Below are 21,321 nucleotides of genomic sequence, written 5' to 3'. Positions count from 1 at the left end.
AAAAACATGCTCTTTTCGATTATGATGGATGAAAGGACACCTCTGCCGGATCACTTGACAAAGATCAAGGTCATCTGTGACCAACTTGAGGCGATTGGTCGCACAATGGAGGAAAAGAGGACATGGTTGTCATCACTTTGAAGAGTTTGCCCAAATCTTATGAGCATTTCATCGAAACGCTCAATATCACTTCCACTGACGTCAATTTGAAGTTTTCCAATCTTTGTAACAAGCTTTTACAGCAAGATCGGTGGCGCCAACAATTTGGAAGCAGTACCAATTCCACCTCCATTGAGCAAGCGTTCTCTGCCAAATCTTCTGCTAAGAACAAAGGGAAGGCTCAATCTTCTCAGCTGAAAGGCTCTGGTTCTTCTCAGTACAGCAAGAAGAAGAAGAACGTTCAGTGCAATTATTGTCATAAGTTTGGTCACATGAAGGCCGAGTGTCAAATTCTATTGTCTTCTGAACAAAAGAAGCAGGGAGTGTCTCAACAGAAAGCAAATGTCGCCGAACACTCTGAGTAGAAAGAATCTGCTTTCTATGCTTTTATAGCCAAGAGAACAGCAGATCCAATACACTCTTTTGCGTGGTATATTGATTCAAGGGCTTTGCGACATTTTACTCGTTGTCGGGATTGGTTCATGAAATTTGAACCATTCTCAGAATCAGTCATCTTCGGAGGAGGAGAAGAGTATGTAGTTGCTGGTAAGGTTACTGTCTAGATTCACCCAGGAGGTAGAAATATAATTTTTCTTGATGTCTACTATGTTCCAGGCATGGAGCATAATCTCCTCTCTGTTAGTCAGATCATGAGGTATTGTTGTGACCATTTCACACATCGCCCCATTAAAATGGGGACCCCCTTTTTTTTGCTCGATTTTGCCTGTTTCTCTCTCTGCTTTTAGGGTTTTTGAGTCGTCTGGATTAGGGTCAAGGCCTTAGGGTTTCCGTTTTGATGATTTTAAGCAGAGTCCAGTCCAATTTTGAGAGATCGTTGAGCTTCCTCTCGTAGGATGCAATTTTGAAGTGGGGTAAATTCGTCAGAGGTCGAGTAGGTTGGTCTAGGTTCAGTCGGAATTTTGAATATAAGTCCAAATTTTGCCTAAGTGTTGATGATGGAATTATGGAGTTTTGTCTGATTGAATGATTTTGACCAAATTTTGAAAATTTTGATAATTGATTCCGGACATTGGAAAAGTCTTATTGTTGCCTTGTCAAGTGATTAAAACTCTAAAATCATGATATTTTGGCCTAGGGAAGCAAAATCGCTCCTGTCCCTCAGCCAGGGACCAGGGCGAGAGTGACATTTTATGCATCCTGGTTATTAATTTGTTTCATTTGTCTTGTGCAGGGTCGCCAGGAGATGCGTTTGAACGCGAATTGAAACCTTTGAAGATTTTGAGATTTGAAAATGGCGAATTTTTGGAGTTTCAGGACAAATCGCTCCTGTCCCTCAGTCAGGGACCAGGGCGAAATGTCTTGTCTGGACCATTCTGACTTCATTTTGATCAAGCTAAAACGTCAAGGACGTGATGAAAGATGGAATAAACATGATGGAACGCTAGGACTTAGTCATTTGCAACAAAAGTTGAACATTTGCCCTCAGGGACAAAAAATCGCTCCTGTCCCTCACTGAAGGACCGGAGCTTGTTTCTCAAAATTTTACTGTCCTTGCAGGATCAAGATGAATTTTGGATTGGAAGAGATAAGGGGAGGCATGTTCTTTCCAGTGAATATAATTTGAGGAAATTTGCAAACATGGAAATGTGCCAGGAGCAAAAATCGCTCCTGTCCCTCACTGAAGGACCGAAGCTTAAAATCCAACATTGCCTTGTCCTTGCAAGATTTGAACGATTTCGCGATTTGGGGAGAACAGAAGAGATACATCTTATCATGAGGAAAATGGACCATAGAAGCAAAATCGCTCCTGTCCCTCTCCCAGGGACCAGGGCGAATTTTAGTGGTAGCTCTCGTCCCTCTCTCAGGGACCAGAGCGAATTTCCTTATAAGGCAAGATTTAGGCAAAGATCAAGTAAGTTTTAACTTTGAGGCAAGCAAAGGAGGCGTAACGAACCCGTTGAAGATAATTTGAAGATTGTAAAACGCCAAGTGAGGCCTATGTTGTCCTAGGCGCTCCTGTCCCCCAGTAAGGGACCAGAGCGATTTCTTACTAAGGAGGATTTCTCACCAAGTTGAAATGAATTCCATCCTAAAGATGAATGAAAGGGAGCATGACGAGTCCGTTGAAGATATTTTTAAACATTGGCAAAGTGTGATTGAGCTTACAAATGCAAATTCGCTCCTGTTCCTCAGCCAGGGACCAGGGCGAAATATTAGTTATGTTGCCTTCCTTACAAGTTTAAAATCACTCCAGACCAAGGTACGAGGAGGCAATGATGTTTTGAAGGTGCTTCAAGAGAAACGAAGTTGCAAAGATCGCCAAATATGATAAAATGCCTAAGTTCGCTCTTGTCCCTCTCCTAGGGACCAGAGCGAAATCTCTAAGTATGCTTAAATTTTGAAGGCCATGTTCGTTTTAAACGTTCAAAAGGGAGTAAGGAACACCATTTTATACTTCGAAGGCAATTGCAAGTCGATATGATCAAGGATTAGCACAATGAACAAAAAATCGCTCCTATCCTTCAGTCAAGGACCAGGGCGATATTCATGAAATCAATCTTTTTCTTCCTAGACCACGCCAAGGCAAAGTTTCACAAGATCAAATATGTCTTTGGAAGGATGATGGACAAGGAACCAAACGTCAAAAGGTGATCAACTTGAGCAAAGATGCAAAATCGCTCCTGTCCTTCAGTCAAGGACCAGGGCGATATTCATTAAACTAGTCATTTCCTTCAAAAAACGATAGCAAGGCGAAGTCATGCAAGGTCCGAAATGTCATTAGAAAGGTGATGAACAAGGAGTTAATGTTAAAAGTTGACAATTTGGAGCTAAAATACAAAGTTCGCTCCTATCCCTCACCAAGGGACCAGGGCGAAAATCACTCAAATATCAAATTTGCCTTGCAAAGAACAAATTAAATATGCGTAGAATGAATGGATGAAGTTATTTCTTGCCTTGTGACGTAAGTTGGCAACCAAAATGATCAAAGATCAAAGAGAAAAGTAAAGTTCGCTCCTGTCCCTCTCCCAGGGACCAGGGCGAAAATGGTTTGAGAGACATTCATTCAAAAGATTGAATCGATCAAGCTCAAGGTTCCCAATTAAGATGCCAATTTGGACGTAAGGGAAGTGACTTTGAACGTAAAAGGCATGAAAATCAAGATCAAAATGCTAAAGCGCTCCTGTCCCTCTCCCAGGGACCAGAGCGATAAGGTTAATATCCATTATTCTCCCATGTTTTGGCACCAACATCATTTTCAAATCGCATTAAATGCTAAATTTCGATAAACCTTGATATTTTTTAATTAAAATTTGCATTTAATGGGTGCGCACAAGGCATTTAATTAATTAATTTTGCCTTTTAAAAATCGAAATAATTAATTACAAGGCATTTAATTAATTAATTAATTATTAATAAATAAAATTGGAGCGCTTGGGTTTTATTTTCTATATTTTGTAAAAGTCGGCCTCCTCTTTTTATTTAAAATTTTATTTATTTGCAAAAGTCGGCCTATGGGGATTGAAGAGGTAAGCGCCGATAAAAGGAGGTGCGATATCTCATTTTTAAATCATCATTTTATCATCCTTTCATATGCGATTTGGAAGACAAGGAGAAGTGCGAAATTCCATCCAAGGAGGAGTGCGAATTTTATTGCAAGTGGAGCGAATTTGTCCTAAAGGTGGTGAAATTAACTAAGGAGGCGCCTTTGCTAGAGGAGGATCGCATTGATACTTCAAATCTCGATTTTTTTGCCTAGGCGAATTTCCTTATTTTGCTTTTTTAGAGTTAGCTCTCAAGTGAGGTATGGCGAAGTATTCCCTTGTCTTGAATTTTGAATCTTGATCGTCATATCTAAATTTTGAATTTTGAAAATTTGAATTTCCTGTAGCTCAATCGAATTTAGGAAATGATAACTCAAAGACTTATCATGAAGTTTCCTAAATTCAATCTCTAATCTAATCTATGTTTATACATTGCAAAATCTATTACTTATTATGAAATGTTGTGTAGGTGTTACGATGGCGACCCTGAAGGCGGGAGCATCCACCAGTCGTCCAGCTCTCATGAAGGAAGTTCTCTTCGAGGACATCAGTACTAGGTGCAATCATGTTGAGGAGGTTATCCACCCGATCCAGGACAGAGTATTTGAGGTACTACGTACCATTCTTGGCAGGAGGATCGAAGTTGAGACAGATGTGGATTTGCAGGAATTGGAAGATAGAGTCAAGGTCATCTTTTGCAAAGATGAGAATGTTATCACAGATGAGCAACGAGATCAGATGTTTGCTACCATGCTCCTGATTGAGAAGACTAAGGAACTTGAACCTGGTTGGGACGCTACTCTTCTCAAGGCTTTCGATCAGGTCATCCACTTAGAAGAACGAATGAAGAATCTTCCCGAGATTCCCATTGCTGAGATCGAAGGAATCGTATCTAGATTCATTGCATATGCTAAAAAGGAGCATTGGAAAGGGAATAAGATTCTAGATGAGAGATTGTTATAGATGATGTGGCACCTTAATTGTCATTGGTCTATGTCTCCTAGATTTTCGTGCCAAATTTAATATTTGGCTATGCATTTAATGTTGTGCAATAAAAAGGGGGCTATTTGTAATAAACCCTAATTAGGGTTTAGGTGTCATAATCTTGGCCATTGATCTTCTTTCGATCTGGACCGTTCATTGTAATTGAGGATGCTATTTATACCCTCATTTCTTTTCATTTTAAAAAACTAGAGAGAAAAAAATTAGAGATTAAGGAGAAATTAGAGAGATTAGAAGCAAGTTGTTTTTGTAGCAAGATTGAGCTTTGAGGGAGGAATTTCAAACAATTGTTGTACATGATGGCTTTGAGATCAATAAAATATTGAAGTAATGGTGTTTTATTGCAATTCTCGTGGTTATCTTCATGGTTGTTCATTTTCTTGAATCATTCTCAATCAAAGTAGTGTGTTAATTCGAAGGACAAAGTGTTGGACTTGATCTTTGGTAGGATTCGCTTTCCAAACCACTAGCTTCTTGCTGATTGTAGGAATGCCTTGCGTGGTCGACTGGAGATATTTGAATCGCTTAAACCTTCAATCGTTGTTGTAACTTGGATATGTACCTTCGTGGTAGTGTCCTCGATACTTGATGTATTGAAAAATCATTTGTTACCTTAGAAGATCGCATCAATTTCAATTGAGTTGTTAATTTATGGCAATATTGAAGTTGGTAGAATCTTGCCAAGTCTCGTCTACATGGAGTCATTCTTAGGGTTAGACTAGATTAGATCTCTTGCAAACCCTGCCCTTTGATATTTTTGAGAGCTTGTTTAGTTTAGAAAATTCGTCGGAAACGTAAGGCCCCTTGATGACACAGCAATCACAACGACCACTGGTGCTTACCCACACATAGAGACCCTACTTACAAGAACATTGGAGTCACCCTAACTGATCCTTCTTGCGATATCTTCAGCAATTAGAGACTTTATTCAAGAGAGGATAAGATGCCTTTGGGTATTTTATTCTGTGTGTGATTGTGTACAAAATACACGTCAACAAAATTGGCGCTAGAAGGAGGGCTAGTATCCGAAGTTCGAAGATTTTGAAGAGAATACATTTCAAAGCGTGATCATGAATCACGATGGTGTTGCAACATGAGGGATTGAATCAAGTAGTGCAACCAAATTTGCAGGTAGGCAACACTCAAGAAGATATCGTTTCAGGATTAAATCATCTAGCGTGGAACATAAGGAGAAGTGAAGTTGAGTATAACAGAGTAAGGATCATCTTGGAACAAGAAGAAGATAGAGCAGAAGAACACCGAAGGGTCGCAGCTAGAGAGCTTCGTAATCAAAGGAACCTACAATAATCTTCGCAAGACTTCACGCTGGATCGCATTGGTTCTTTCTCGCCCGAGAAACATCAAAGATTATTGAGGTCAACACCAGGCATCAAGAACCTAAGTGAACTTCAGTTTACTTCAAAAGCGAAGCGAGTCAAAAGAGAGGACACTCCCAAGGAATTTGAGCTAAGACTAGAGGAATCTCCGGAGTCATCACAAGTTCTTCAAGAACAAGTACAGGCGGCAATCCAATCAAGTATCCAGGCAATCTCTCAGACAAAGGGCCAGGCTAGTTCATCAAGTCCCGCTTCAAATTCTCAAGCCTCGAAGAGTACGATGGCTCACTAGGCTCCGCCTCCTCCTCCTCCTCCTCATGTGCTTAATGGCGCAACTTGGCTAATCAACAACCCATCACCATTAGAATTTGCAGTCTATCATGATATGCCAAAAAATCCAGAGCATTTCTGTTCCAAGTTCAATGTCAGTGATTTCAATCGCACAGCGGAGGATCATATCAAGATGTTCGAAGACCTTCTTCGTAACAGACGAATTGAATATGGAGATGTAGCATGTAGGCTTTTTCCCTACTCATTGGGAGAAGAGGCATACTTTTGGTTCGTTCACTTGCCTACAGGGTCAATCAGGACTTGGGACGCGATGAAAGATGCATTCATTGCAAAGTTTGGTATACCAACCACACCAGCTGAGTTGTATAGACAATTTGTTGAGGTCCGAAGGAGAGAACATGAACCAATCACTTCTTTCAACAACAGGTTTCACCGCGCATACACAATGTTACGGCATCCTTATCTCATTGCGGACCCAAGGGAAATCTACTATGGGGCCTTGGACCATCTCACTGCTATGTTTGTAAGGACGCATCCAACTCCAAATGATCTAAACGCAGCATATGCAAAGGCTATTGAAGTTAGTAAGCACATGGGACAGAATATCATTGGGCCACTACTACACATGGGACCGGTCGCAGCACCAAACCAGATGCAGGCAGTTGGAATGGCATTGGCTAACCAGACTCCAGTTATGAATCCGATTCCACAAGCAACATATCCGAGCGTACAACCGACAAATCAGTTGGTCCTTCACCCTGGGGTTCCAATTTCACAAGCTCCACCAACACAACCTGTGTACCTGCAAAATGCCACAAGCTCATCAAGAACACAGGAAGAAAAAGATGAAATGAAAGAGTTGATTGAACAAGTCAAGAAACTTTCGACCGAAGTAACTCACCTAAGGAACCAGAATAATCAACTCCAAAGTATGCACAGAGTCAATCATGGCCAACATACGAATAATCAAAATTTCCAAGGAAATAACAATCAAGGTTTCAGAAACAACTATCAAGGAAATAATAACCAAGGCTTTCAGAGGAGACCATGGAATACGGCTCCCAATAATGGAAATGTGGTGACGCCACTAGATAATCCACCAAATTCTCAGAATCAAGAAAGTCCCTCTACCAGCAAAGTGTTTCTAGCAGAAGCAGCCTTGTCCAGTTGGTGTAGACTCCACAATACAAATCAACATTCTGAGTTACAGTGTCCCGAGTTCAAGATCGCGGTCGACATTTTCCAACAGGAGATGCGTAGCACTGATCCACTTGAAAATCCGCCCACGACAGGATACGAAATGGTCCCAACCACGCGGTATGATCAAGCCATGATTGTTGAAAGCTGCAAGTATTCACAAAAAGAAGTTAATCAAGCACGAAATGGGAGATTTCCACCAGAATCTGCTAATGGACCGATGATACCTCCAGGTTCCCAGTTCCCACCTACATCTGCAAATGGACCCATTGAAGATTCAGAGTATTATTTTCCACCTTTGAACAACAGTGTCATGGTCGAAGGGGATAAAGGAGGTATTTCACCAATCTTCAGGAGGTGTGAACCAAAGGGTTTATCACAGAAATCAGAGGAATCAAGAACCCCTAACTACATCAATTCCTCCGAACAATTTCTCTACTCCTCCGGATCCCCAAGCCAGCAACAATCCAGAATATCCACAAAACACGCAAGAATACAGACAGAGGAATATTACACCCCCCGTGGGCAATGAAATGAAAAGACTGGCCACGTTAGTGCTAGAAGAACTCAAGAAAGTTAAAGTTAGTCTACCACTCTATGAGTTACTCAAAGTTTCAGAAATCAAAGATGCAGTGATCAATAGTTTGAGCGAGTCTAGTACAGTAAGGTCAAATGTTCAGGACTCGACCAACAGAGCTCAAGCTACTATCAATGTGACCCAAGAGGAAGCCAATGACCAAGGACAATCCGAACAAAATGAATGCATGGTCCAGACCATAACCTTCCCAGCCAAAAAGGAAGATATGTTGGAAGGAAAGGTATTACTCAAAAGGGGCGAGACTAAGAAAACTCAGCCAACTATCAAAGAAGGCCTCGCCACTAGCCAGATTCTTCCAGAAAAGGAAGTTGCAATTAAGAAAGATGTGGTCAAGAAAGGGAAATCTTCCAACAAAACAGATCACTCAAAAGAAGAGAGTCTGGTAAAGGACAATCATTCAAAGGTCAATGAAGTGAAACATCAAGAACCCAGTGAGGATTCCTTAGGCCCTTCTCAAGGAAAAGATGAACCGGCCCCGTTCCTGTTATCAGTTAGAATTTTTGGAAAATTATTACACAATTGCCTTTATGATTCAGGAGCTTCCAGTAATGTAATGCCCCTGGCAGTCTGTCAAAGACTAGGAATAACTCCCGCTCCTACCAAAAGAAAGGTCACCCAGCTAGACAAGACAGAAGTTCCAGTCATGGGCGAGTTGAACAATATTCACATGCAATTGGCCGCGGACCCAAGAGTCCAGAATTTCATAGACATATCAGTAGTGGATATTCCAGATTCATATGGGATGCTTTTGAGTAGAGATTGGTCACGAAAATTGAATGGGTATGTATCAACAGATTTTGCACACATGTGGCTACCATGGAGAGGAGTCCCAAATCAAATCAAGATCGATAGCACCCCAAGATTGAGACTTATGATAACCGAGTACGGGGAAGACAATGAGGTCCTGTTCTTAGAGTTTGATCTAGGGACATACAAGCCTAAGGTGGAAGAAATCCTGATGATACAAAACATACAAGATAAAGATGACCAGCAAGAAGTGATGGAATCTACAGAAATCGTCGTCGAAAGTGATCAAGGATCCGACCAAGAAGATGATGGAATGTTTGAAAATTTCAGGAGGTTCGTACATAGAAACATACAACAAAGTGTGCAACTTGGTAACTTAGCATCCGTTCGGGATTTGCTTCTTCCAAATTGGTGTAGGATTCACAATGCCGTCCATTCAGAACTATCTTGTGCTTTATGTCAGACCGCATTAGAACAAGTATACAAAAGAGCCCCGCAAACGTTGATTATAGAAGAGATTCGAGATTCAGAGAATGAAAGTTCTGCGGAAGATGAAACCCTATCCGATACATCAACTGAAAGTCAGGAAGACCAAGAGACAGAAAATCAAGAAAATGCAATATGGACATTGAGGTTCGATGGATCTAAGTCTAAACAAGGATCTGGAGCTGGCTATGAATTAATTAGCCCAACAGGAGAGACCTACCTTGCCGCTTACAGATTACAATTTCCTTGCACCAACAACGTAGCTGAATATGAATCCTTGATTCATGGGTTATTGCTAGTCATCAAAAAAGGGGCGAAAATACTGCAAGTATATGGAGACTCAGAGATAGCTATAAGGCAAACCAGGAAGCAGTATATTTGCCATGACAAAAGATTGACTAGATACAGAAATCGAGTCTGGGATCTCATTGAGAGTTTTGAAGCTTTCAATATCAATTCTATATACAGACATCAGAATCAAGTGGCTAATTCCCTTGCACAGGCCGCCAGTTCTTCGATACCATTAGCGATGGAAGGATTAAAGAAGTTCACAGTTGAATTAATATCAGTCCCTTCGGTCCCAGATAACGTCACCAATTTTCAAGTTTTCGAAGATGACAAGCATATCCTGGATTTCTTAACCAACACAGATGTCTTCTTAACCCAGATCATTGATGAGGAAGAAGTGGGAGAAGCAGAATTTGATGCTGAAGGTGTCTTGAATTTAAAGACAAACACTATTCCAAAAGGAATGGTAGAATTGGAGAGAATTTTTGATCCTGACAAACTGAAAGAGAAGAAGAATCACAGCATAGAAGGAAACATGTGTGACACAATCAATCTAGGTGATGATATACAAGCTAAGAATGTGTTCATTGGAAAGTCTTGCACACCAACTGAAAGAAATGGGATCCTAAAAAACATGAGGGATTTTCCAGATGTCATTGCGTGGAGTTATGGAGATCTCAAGACTTATGACACTGCAATTATTACTCACACAATCCCTTTGAAGCCAGGAAGCAAGCCATTTAGGTAGAGACAAAGACCGGTTAATCCTTTATTGGAACCCTTGATATACCAAGAAGTGAAGAAGCTGCTCTCAGCCAAGATCATCTTCCCAGTAAGACATTCGACGTGGGTCGCCAACCTGGTTCCTGTCAGAAAGAAAAATGGAGAAATTAGATTGTGTGTTGATTTCAGAAATCTCAATCGAGCATCAGAAAAGGACAATTATCCGCTACCATCACTAGATGAAGTATTGCAGATTGTCAACGGGTCTCAGATGATGTCCTTTCTAGATGGATATTCGGGATATAACCAAGTTCTGGTCGAACCAGAAGATCGACTAAAGATTGCTTTCACCACCAAATGGGGAACATTTGCATACAAGAGAATGCCTTTTGGACTTATCAATGCCGGGGCTACATTCCAGAGAGCCATGGATATCGCTTTCAGGGACTTAATTGGAAAATGTATTGTTATATATATGGATGACATCACAGTTTTCTCCAGGCAAAGAGAAGATCATGTGGGCGACTTAAGAAGAGTCTTCCAAAGGTGCAGAAGATACGGTGTCTCTCTCAATCCTAAGAAATGCATATTTGGGGTAACAGAAGGAAAACTTTTAGGACATGTCATTTCAGAAAGAGGAATCTCTATCGATCCTGAAAGAGTAAAAGCTATATCCACTATCAATTTGCCGGCTAGCAAGAAGGAACTCAAATCATTTTTCGGCAAGATCAACTTTGTCAGAAAATTCATTACTGGATTGCCGAGATTGTCAGACCTTTAAATGAGATGCTGAAGAAGGACGCAAAGATTGAATGGTCACCACAAGCAAAAAGGGCATTTGAGGAGATAAAGACGGCAATCGCCAGGAGCGCCAGTATTAGGTAGATAGAAGTAGGTGTCATAATTAATGTCCACAGTATTTTTTGTAACTTCTATATATTGTATTTTTCCTCAGTTAATGTTAATGAAAGTTTTTTACCAGTTCATTTCCTGAACAACATTGAGGAGGTAGATTTAACATCTAAAGGTGCAAAATATGGGACAGGATGGGTCATCAAGGAGCTTTGAAGAAGATAAGTTTATTGGCAACTTTTGCGAAATTCAATTGTTTTGAATAATTCCATCTATTGTTCATAGAATTCAATTGCAAATTGATTTGGTTCTAGGCTATATTTTTTGGCCATTTCCACAAAGTTAAGCTACAAATCTTTTGGGTGCTCAGTGAAGTTGAGTGAGTAATTTAAGTCTGAATCAAAGTTAGAGCTCAACCCATATGATTGGCTTCAAGGGCTTCGGGACACTTATGCCTCTTAACTTTTTTGATGCACAACGTGTTAGTAAACCTATTTTGTTGTTAGTTTTGTGTATATGACTTCCCTAGTAATATTGACAAAACTACTTACAGTTGGATGGGTTGCAATCAAATAATAATCTTCTTCTGCGTTTTAGAGGGGCAGCTCGCTCTTAAGATGAAACTTGGAATTAACATGGGGTATGCTTTTAACTGAAAGCAGGAAAGGTATTTCCAGAAAATAAATCTAACTCAGAGTGAGTCCAAAGTCTCACAATCGGCTACCTATTGCAGAAAACTTAAACTAAACATTTTAAAAAATCACCACTTAAAATTCTCTAATCATAAGAATAGAAACATTTGAATGATGATCCACTATATACATAGAAGTTATCAATATTCCATACAAAATCCAGAAGCTAAATAGTTGTACATTCAACATAAGAAGAACACACAACTCCAGAAAAATATGACCCAAAAATAACTAGTTTTCTGCATTCATCTCTCAAAAATGGAGCTCAAAATCTCATACATCAAATACCTACACAGTATGCATGGAAATATAGGAAGCCTCCAATTCTTACATGACTTCCTTTAAACAGTGATCAATTGCCAACATAAATTGCCGAAAGATCTCTCTAAACATCTTTTGCTGCAACTTTGTCTGCAAAGTATATACTTTTGCTTGTTTTACATTTGCAAAAACAAGATGTCCTTCTTCATGTTCATCTAGTCCTAATCTTCTTGGGTGTTTCAACAATGTATCGTCTGGGATTTTACCTCGAAAGAGTTTTAGAATGCCAACTACAACAAAATTCAATTCAAAAAGTTGTGAACTGTGCTCGTCTTAACTAATCTAGTTCGAAGCTGCTCTGCAAACATACTTTTTAAAACATATGTTTTGTCCTCAATTGTGCTTTGTTGACTACAATGAGCTAGATTGTCCTTTGAAGTTCGAGAATGCTGTAGTTCTGTCATTTCATAGCCAAAAATACTTGCAAATTTCTTGAGGCTAATGAACTACTAAATTTGGAAGATCCCTTTGATGATAGTTCTTAGTGATGATTTGCATTAGCTCTTCCCTCCTTACAGGAATGCCAGAGTACCGATGATTTTTTCTTTGAAATTCTTAAATCTCACCAATTCAGCTACAAGCTTGCCTCATTCTTTCAAGTGTCGGTGAAACATTCATTCAACAAACTCCCTTTTTGGCGTTTCTTTTCATGAACCTTGAAATCTTTGGACCTTACTTTTTGTTTCATTCTTCGGCAGATATTAACTTTCATGGACCAGCTATTTGGCAAAACAAACGATTTGTGAACCAAACAAATTTTCAATCTCAACTTTAGGCTAGATTGAAAGAAATTTTATCTCTCAACAGCATCACCCATTGGCGAAGTTGTGAGTTTCTTATACTTAGAAGACCACCAAAACATGAGTACGTTTTTCTCTTCAGCAAGAAATCAGATTGTTAAAGTAAAACTTATACTGACAACACACTAGACAGTAATTTTTGGCAAGACAATGAGTTCGTGAACTAAGGCAACTGCCGAAACGTCGGAAACATAAATTACTAATTCACAAGGAATATAATATACCAAAGAAGAACAATTAACAATTAATAAGAATTTGTTTACCTTTCGGCAAATTGGTAGGTTCGTGAACAAGTGAACCCCCCAAAGAATAAACTTGCTGAATAATGAAATGAAAGACTTAAACCTGAGGAACCTCTTTGATCTGGAGAGTTAAGAACAATGGAAGGAAGAACCGAACATAAATTGGACCAATATTTAGGTGTTGAAACTTAGTGACTAAAAATTGGGTAACACAATGTTGAAGGTTAAATTTTGATCCCATATTCTTAAGAATATTTCCTAGTTGTTTATAGGAGAGAAATTCTGGAGAAATTTTATAACGCAACAAAGCACTCTGAAATAATTCTCCTTGACAGTGCCTTTATTGGATCAAGCCTATTCCCTGGATGGTAAGATTGCATTGTGTCAATGATCTACTCCAATTAATTTTATGAATTTTCAGTGTCTTTAAGGACATTCCCACTAACGTTTTTGTCCACATTACCACCACATGCTTCTGGGCTTTTGATCTTGTGAAGATGCCTTGTTGTAAGGTTCTATAATTCCTACGTCATCATCAATATTATGAACTTTATAATTCTTTTGTTTGCTGTTATTGAGGATGATAATCATATTTTGAGGTTGAGTTCTTGACAGTTTTCTCTTCTTTAATGAGTTTGGTAGTATTCTAATTTTGAAAATTTAAATTCTTTTGTGTGGAATTGTTGCTACAATCAGGATATTATAAGATCCTTGATTGGTTCTGTCATGGAGGATGATGCTGGCAGTTAGATACTCGTCTTCTCTGAGAATTGATAGAGATACATGACAGCTCTTATTTACAATCCTGACTTTGACTATTCAATTAGACTATTTCTTCTTCATCTGTCCATAAAGCGATTTTTCCACAAGTATTTACAATTTTTCTTGTATTTGTTTACCCTCCTTGGGTTTAATTCCTTGTTTTTAATATTCCTTGGTTTTTAGTGTTTGTCTTATTCACTTCATCGGCTCTGAGGCTTTTTCAATCTGAGTGCTTGTCTAGTGTAATTGCATTCGCTTTTTAGTCTCTTTGATATACATTTATCGCTGATGGAAATTAATATAAGTTCTTTGTTTCTTTTGAAATTGATTTCTGCTTTGAAACTGAAACACTGTTGGATATTGTTAATTCATTAGTAGCTTCTGCAAGATAAGACTCTCCTAACTCTCTGCTTTGTTATTAGTTTACTCATTCATGCTTTATGTTTATCAGACTATAACATTGATCATAATTATGATATTGATATTGGATAATGATGGATTAGATTGATGATCTACTTAACTATGTTAAGCGTCAATCTAAATGCTATCGGGCTATTAACCCGATAGCATATTAATGTCGATTCATATATGAATCGGCATTAATATGCTATCGGGGTTTATCAGACTATAACATTGATTATAATTATGATATTGATATTGGGTAATGATGGATTAGATTGACGATCTACTTAACTATGTTAAGCGTCAATCTAAATGCTATCGGGCTATTAACCCGATAGCATATTAATGTCGATTCATATATGAATCGGCATTAATATGCTATCAGGGTATTAACCCGATAGCATATAATACTAACCGTTATTGTTATTGTTTACTTTATATTGATCCATTATTATATGCTTTGATATTGATTCATTATCGAGTATGTTTTATATCTGTAACAGTTAACAAATACCGATTCATGATCGGATATGTTTATAAGCACTGTTATCATTAACAGTGATACCGATTCATTATCGGGTATGTTCATAAGCACTGTTAACATTAACAATGATATCGATTCATTATCGGGTATGTTCATAAGCACTGTTAACATTAACAATGATACCGATTCATTATTGGGCATGTTCATAAGCACTGTTAACATTAACAATGATACCGATTCATTATCGGGTATGTCTATAAGCACTGTTATCATTAACAATGATACCGATACATTAACAGGTATGTTTGTAGCACCGATTAGTTATGGATCGGTTAATGTTAGTAAGGGTCACGACCAAGTGACATCTTGGTCGGACATGTCTAAAAGACATGTCCGATCAAGGTGATCGTGGCCATCCTACTATTTAAACATCATTCAAATCAAAGGAGATGACATTGAAATCGATACATGTTCATCCTCCTTACCTGCAGTAAAAGAAAGATAGCAATATTAGTGTCATAGTCATAATATCAAAATTAAAGTACACCATCCTGCATATAACTTGTCCATTAAATTGGAAATTACAATACATTTACATGGTATCAGAGCCAAGTGTTCGGTGTGGAGCCTGATCAGTCTCCAAGTGGGAGATTGTTGAAATGTGGCGACTGATCAGCAAAGTACTGTACACTCAGCACGTTTTGCCGTTTTTTGTTGTTGATGAAAACCGACATTGTAATAAAACCCTAAAAAAGGCCGACTTTGTTTGTTGCCCTAAAAACGCATGTTATAAGCGGCTGGGATGCTTAAGGCATTGGAAGGTTGATGTACTGTTTTTGTTGGATAATAAGAAAGATTGGACGACTGTGTATGGTGGACGTAACCCATTCTGGGTGAACCATGTTAAATCTCTGTGTTATCTGTGTCCTATTTTATTTCTTTATCTTTTGTATTTAAATCTGCATATAATTGTTAGTTCATATTTGCTTCGGATCTGCTTGAAACCCTAACAATTGGTATCAGAGCGAGGTTTTCTGTAAATTGGCAGGACTTTCAGATTTGAGTGGGAGCAATGGAGGATTCCAAATTCAAGGTCGAAAAGTTTAACGGCCAGAATTATCAGTTATGGAAAATGCAGATGGAGGATTACCTGTATCAAAAGGATTTGTGGCGGCCATTGGAAGGAAAGGCAAAGAAACCGACCACAATATCAGATGAAGAGTGGAACATTTTAGATAGAAAGGCACTGGGATCCATTCGATTGTGCCTTGCGGCGTCTGTAGCATTCAATATAACAGAAGCAAAAACGACTGTAGATTTGATGGCAACATTGGCTAAGCTGTATGAGAAACCCTCGGCTTCGAATAAGGTATTTTTTATGAAGCGTTTGTTTAATTTGAAAATGAGTGAGGGAGGATCTGTAGCGGAGCACTTAAATGAATTTAATACAATTACCAGTCAATTGTCTTCGGTAAAAAATTACCTTTGCAGAAGAGGTTAGGGCTCTCTTGATTTTATGTTCTTTGCCAAAAAGCTGGAATAGCTTGGTTATGGCTGTAAGTAACTCTGTCTCTGGTAAAAATACTTTGGTATTTGATGATATTGTTGGTGTTATCCTAAGCGAAGAAAATGCGAAGGAAAAGCACAGGTGAGACTCCAACATCATCGGGTAGTGTTTTGAATGTGGAGAACAGAGGAAGATCAAAGGAAAGAGGAAAAGGCCCTGGGAATGAGAAGTCACGAGGGAAGTCAAAGAAAGGACGCTCTCAATCTAGAGGAAAGAAAGATTGCTGGTACTGCGGAAAGCCTGGTCATCTAAAGAAAGATTGTTGGTCTCGGAAAAACAAAGGAGGAGACAAAAATGAAAATGACAGTAAGGAAGCTAATATTGCAAGTAATACTTTACAAGATGCTTTAATCTTATGTTTGGATAATGTTAATGATTCCTGGGTAATAGATTCTGGGGCTTCATTTCATGCTACACCCCATAGAAAATATTTTCTAGATTATGTTCAAGGTGATTTTGGACAAGTATATTTGGGTGGTGATGAGCCCTGTCAAATTGTTGGAAAAGGAAAGATAAAGATCAAGTTGCAGAATGGTAATGATTGGTTTCTGCAGGAGGTAAGATATGTTCCTAATTTAAGAAGAAATTTAATTTCTGCAGGGCAACTAGGTAGTGAAGGTTGCATAGTTACCTTCTCAGACAGTATGTGGAAGGTCACTAAAGGATCATTAGTAGTAGCTAAAGGTGCGAAGGTAGGCACATTATATCTGTGTATTGGTAACACTTCTCTACCTTAGCTTTTACAGATAAAGTTACTGCAGGGACAACAACAATAAATGTTGCAAGAACAGATTCGATAATGTGGCACCATAGGCTTGGGCACATGAGTGAGAAAGGGGTGAAAATCCTTCACTCCAAAAATCTATTGCCAGGACTAAAGAAGATTGATTTAGAGTTCTGTGAAAACTGTGTTTATGGTAAACAGAAAAGAGTCAGATTTCTCAAGGTTGGGAAAGAGAAGAAGAGTGAGAAGTTAGAGCTTGTACATTCAGATGTATGGGGACCGGCTCAGGGATCATCTCTTGGTGGCTCTTGTTATTATGTTATTTTTATTGATGACTCAACCAGAAAAACATGGGTATATTTCTTAAAACAAAAATCAGATGTTTTTGAAACATTTAAGAAATGGAAAGCTTTGGTTGAGAATGAGACAGGAAAAAAGTTGAAGTGTCTCAGATCGGATAATGGAGGTGAGTATTGCAGCAAAGCATTTGAAGATTACTGTTCCTTAAATGGGATTCGAAAGCAGAAGACAGTTCCAGGAACTCCACAGGAAAATGGTGTGTCAGAGAGAATGAATAGGACCATCATGGAACGTGCGAGGAGCATGAGATTGCATGCTGGATTGCCCTTACATTTTTGGACAGATGCTATACATACTGCTGTCTATTTGATAAATAGAGGACCTTCAACCCCTTTGGATGGTGGTATTTCAGAGGAAGCATGGACTGGTAAAAAGGTAAATTATTCTTTTCTAAAAACTTTTGGTTGCGAAGCTTTTGTCCATGTTGATAAAGAAAACAGAACCAAGTTTGATGCTAAATCTCAGAAATGTACCTTCATTGGATATGGGATAGATGAATATGGCTATCGGTTATGGGATTTTGAAAATAAGAAAATAATTAGAAGTAGAGATGTTATATTCAATGAGAAGGTTATGTATAAAGAACAGATGCAGGAAAAGAAGCATGAACAGAACAAACAAGAATATGTGGTGTTGGATGAGATTCCTGAAAATGAAATGCCACAGGTACCTGATGCTCAGCAACAACAGATTGTCCCACAAACTCCTGCAAGTGTTAGACGTTCTACGAGGACAAGTAGACCCCCTGAAAGATTTTCTCCTTCTTTGTATTCTATTTTATTAACAGATTCTAGTGAACCAGAAGAATATGAAGAAGCAATGCAGGTGGATGCCAAACAATAGTGGCAGCTAGGCATGAAAGAGGAGATGGACTCCCTGATGAAAAATAAGACTTGGGACTTAGTTCCTTTACCTACAGAAAAAAGAGCCTTGCCTAACAAATGGGTTTATCGACTGAAGGAGGAGGAAGGAGGTCAGAAAAGATATAAGGCCAGACTTGTGGTAAAAGGTTTTGCACAGAAAAAGGGTATAGATTATGATGAAATATTTTCTCTAGTTGTAAAAATGACTTCAATTAGAACTGTACTTAGTCTTGTGGCTGCAGATGATTTACATCTTGAACAATTAGATGTCAAAACAGCTTTTCTCCATGGAGATTTGGAGGAGGAAATTTACATGTTGCAACCACAGGGATATGAGGTCAAAGGTAAGGAGAACTTGGTGTGCAGGTTGAAGAAAAGTTTGTATGGCCTAAAGCAAGCACCCCGACAATGGTATTTAAAATTTGATAGTTTCATGGCTGAACACGGTTATCATAGATGTCATTCTGATCATTGTGTATATTTTAAGAGATTTGATAATGGCAGTTATATTATCCTGTTGCTTTATGTTGATGACATGCTTGTTGCTGGGTCTAACATGCAACATATAAATGATCTTAAACAGAAATTAGCCAGGTCATTTGCTATGAAGGATTTGGGTGCAGCTAAGCAAATTCTCGGTATGAGGATTACACGGGACAGGAAAAATAGAACCTTGAATTTGTCCCAAAGTGAGTATATAAAGAAGGTGTTGAAAAGATTTAACATGCAGGATGCAAAAGCAGTTAGTACACCTTTGGCTAGTCATTTCAAATTGACTAAGGAGATGTGCCCAAAGGCACAGGAAGAGGTTAATAAAATGTCTAACATCCTGTATTCATCAGCTGTTGGCAGTCTGATGTATGCAATGGTATGCATAAGGCCAGATATTGCACATGCAGTGGGAGTTGTGAGCAGGTTTATGAGTAATCCGGGTATGGAACATTGGAATGCTGTGAAATGGATTCTTTGGTATTTGAAAGGAACTGCTATGAAGGCATTATGTTTCAAAGGATCTAATGCTGCTCTAAGTGGATTTGTTGACTCTGATCTGGCGGGTGATATTGATTCACGAAGTAGTACTACAGGGTATGTTTTTACTATAGGGGGAACTGCAGTCAGTTGGATTTCTAGGCTGCAAAAGGTTGTTGCACTTTCAACCACTGAAGCTGAGTATGTTGCTGCTACAGAAACCAGCAAAGAGATGATTTGGTTGCAATGTTTTTTGAAGGAATTGGGTCAGACACAAGAGGATAGCCCATTGTATACTGATAGTCAGAGTGCCATTCATCTTGCGAAGAACTCTGCTTTTCATTCAAGGACAAAGCACATTCAGCTCAGGTACCACTTCATCCGGACTATTTTGGAGGAGGGTCAGTTACGGCTTGAGAAGATTCATGCAAGTGAGAATCCTGCCGATATGTTCACAAAGGCAGTTCCACAGGAGAAGCTGATTTTTTCATCAGTTTCTGTTGGTCTTCTTGGTTGATAATTGTGGAATTTATACCAGTCAAGTCCTAGTGTTTTATCCAGCGGATGTTGCATGTACAGTGGTGTTGTGTAGTATCAGTCTCCAAGTGGGAGATTGTTCGGTGTGGAGCCTGATCAGTCTCCAAGTGGGAGATTGTTCGGTGTGGAGCCCGATCAGTCTCCAAGTGGGAGATTGTTGAAATGTGGCGACTGATCAGCAAAGTACTGTACACTCAGCACGTTTTGCCGTTTTTTTTGTTGATGAAAACCGACATTGTAATAAAACCCTAAAAAAGGCCGACTTTGTTTGTTGCCCTAAAAACGCATGTTATAAGCGGTTGGGATGCTTAAGGCATTGGAAGGTTGATGTACTGTTTTTGCTGGATAATAAGAAAGATTGGACGACTGTGTATGGTGGACGTAACCCATTCTGGGTGAACCACGTTAAATCTCTGTGTTATCTGTGTCCTATTTTATTTCTTTATCTTTTGTATTTAAATCTGCATATAATTGTTAGTTCATATTTGCTTCGGATCTGCTTGAAACCCTAACACCAAGTTGATTGAACTTGAGGCTATTTAATTTCATGAAACAAATTTAAGAACAAGTTTATATACTACATCACATTTCTTCAAATGGCCAGTGCTATCAGATTTGAAAACAGACTCGGAAGTGGCGATGATTTTTCAGCCTGGAATTTCAGAATTCAAATGATCTTAAAGGAGAACAAAGTGGATTCGTTTGTTCAAACGAAAAATGATCAACCCGAAAATGAACCTGACAAAACAACATGGATTGAGGGAAATGAAAAGCAAATAAAAATAATAGTTGATGGGGTGAGAAACAACATAATGCCCATCATAAGAAAACATCAGACAGCCTATAAAATGTTCAAAGCTCTTGAAAGCACATTTGAGATATCAAATGCAAGTCGAATTCTAGCATTAAAACGAGAAATAAATCATATCACCATGAACAAAGGGGAGACAATCAACGCCTACTTTATGTGGATATCAGTTCTAAAAGATGAACTTGCAACTCTGGACTACGAGATCCAAAGCAAAGAGTTAACACTCATTGCTTTAGATGGGTTGCCTAGTGGATGGAGCACATTCGTCCAAGGCATCAGTGCAAGGTCCAAATATCCCAAGTTTGAAAGATTAAGGGATGACTGTCTCCAAGAAGAATCAAGATTGAACAAGATGGGAATGAAACACAAGAATATAGATGAAGACCTACAAGATTGAACAAGAGTACTATATGTCCCCGGCATCAAAAGAAATCTAATCTCTATATCGGCACTAGAAGATAACGGATACAGAGTGACATTCATGGACAACAGAGTATTGGCTTGGCCAAGGAACTCCTCCATCAAGAAGGCAAAGACCATTGGACAGAGACGGGGCTATTTGTATGAGCTGTGCACGGAACCCAATCTAGCCCTAATCCATGAA

General features: G+C 38.9%; 1 protein-coding gene across 1 annotated transcript in view; it reads left to right on the top strand.

Annotated features, from left to right (window-relative positions):
- The window catches only part of LOC131065183 (guanine nucleotide exchange factor SPIKE 1), a 193,180-nt gene that overhangs the window by 17,754 nt on the left and 154,105 nt on the right, over positions 1–21,321 (top strand). The gene's annotated exons all lie outside the window — the stretch shown is intronic.

This window comes from Cryptomeria japonica, chromosome 10 (genome assembly GCF_030272615.1).
Source record: "Cryptomeria japonica chromosome 10, Sugi_1.0, whole genome shotgun sequence".
In the NCBI taxonomy this organism is placed as follows: domain Eukaryota; kingdom Viridiplantae; phylum Streptophyta; class Pinopsida; order Cupressales; family Cupressaceae; genus Cryptomeria; species Cryptomeria japonica.
This window is presented reverse-complemented; position numbering and strand designations above follow the sequence as displayed.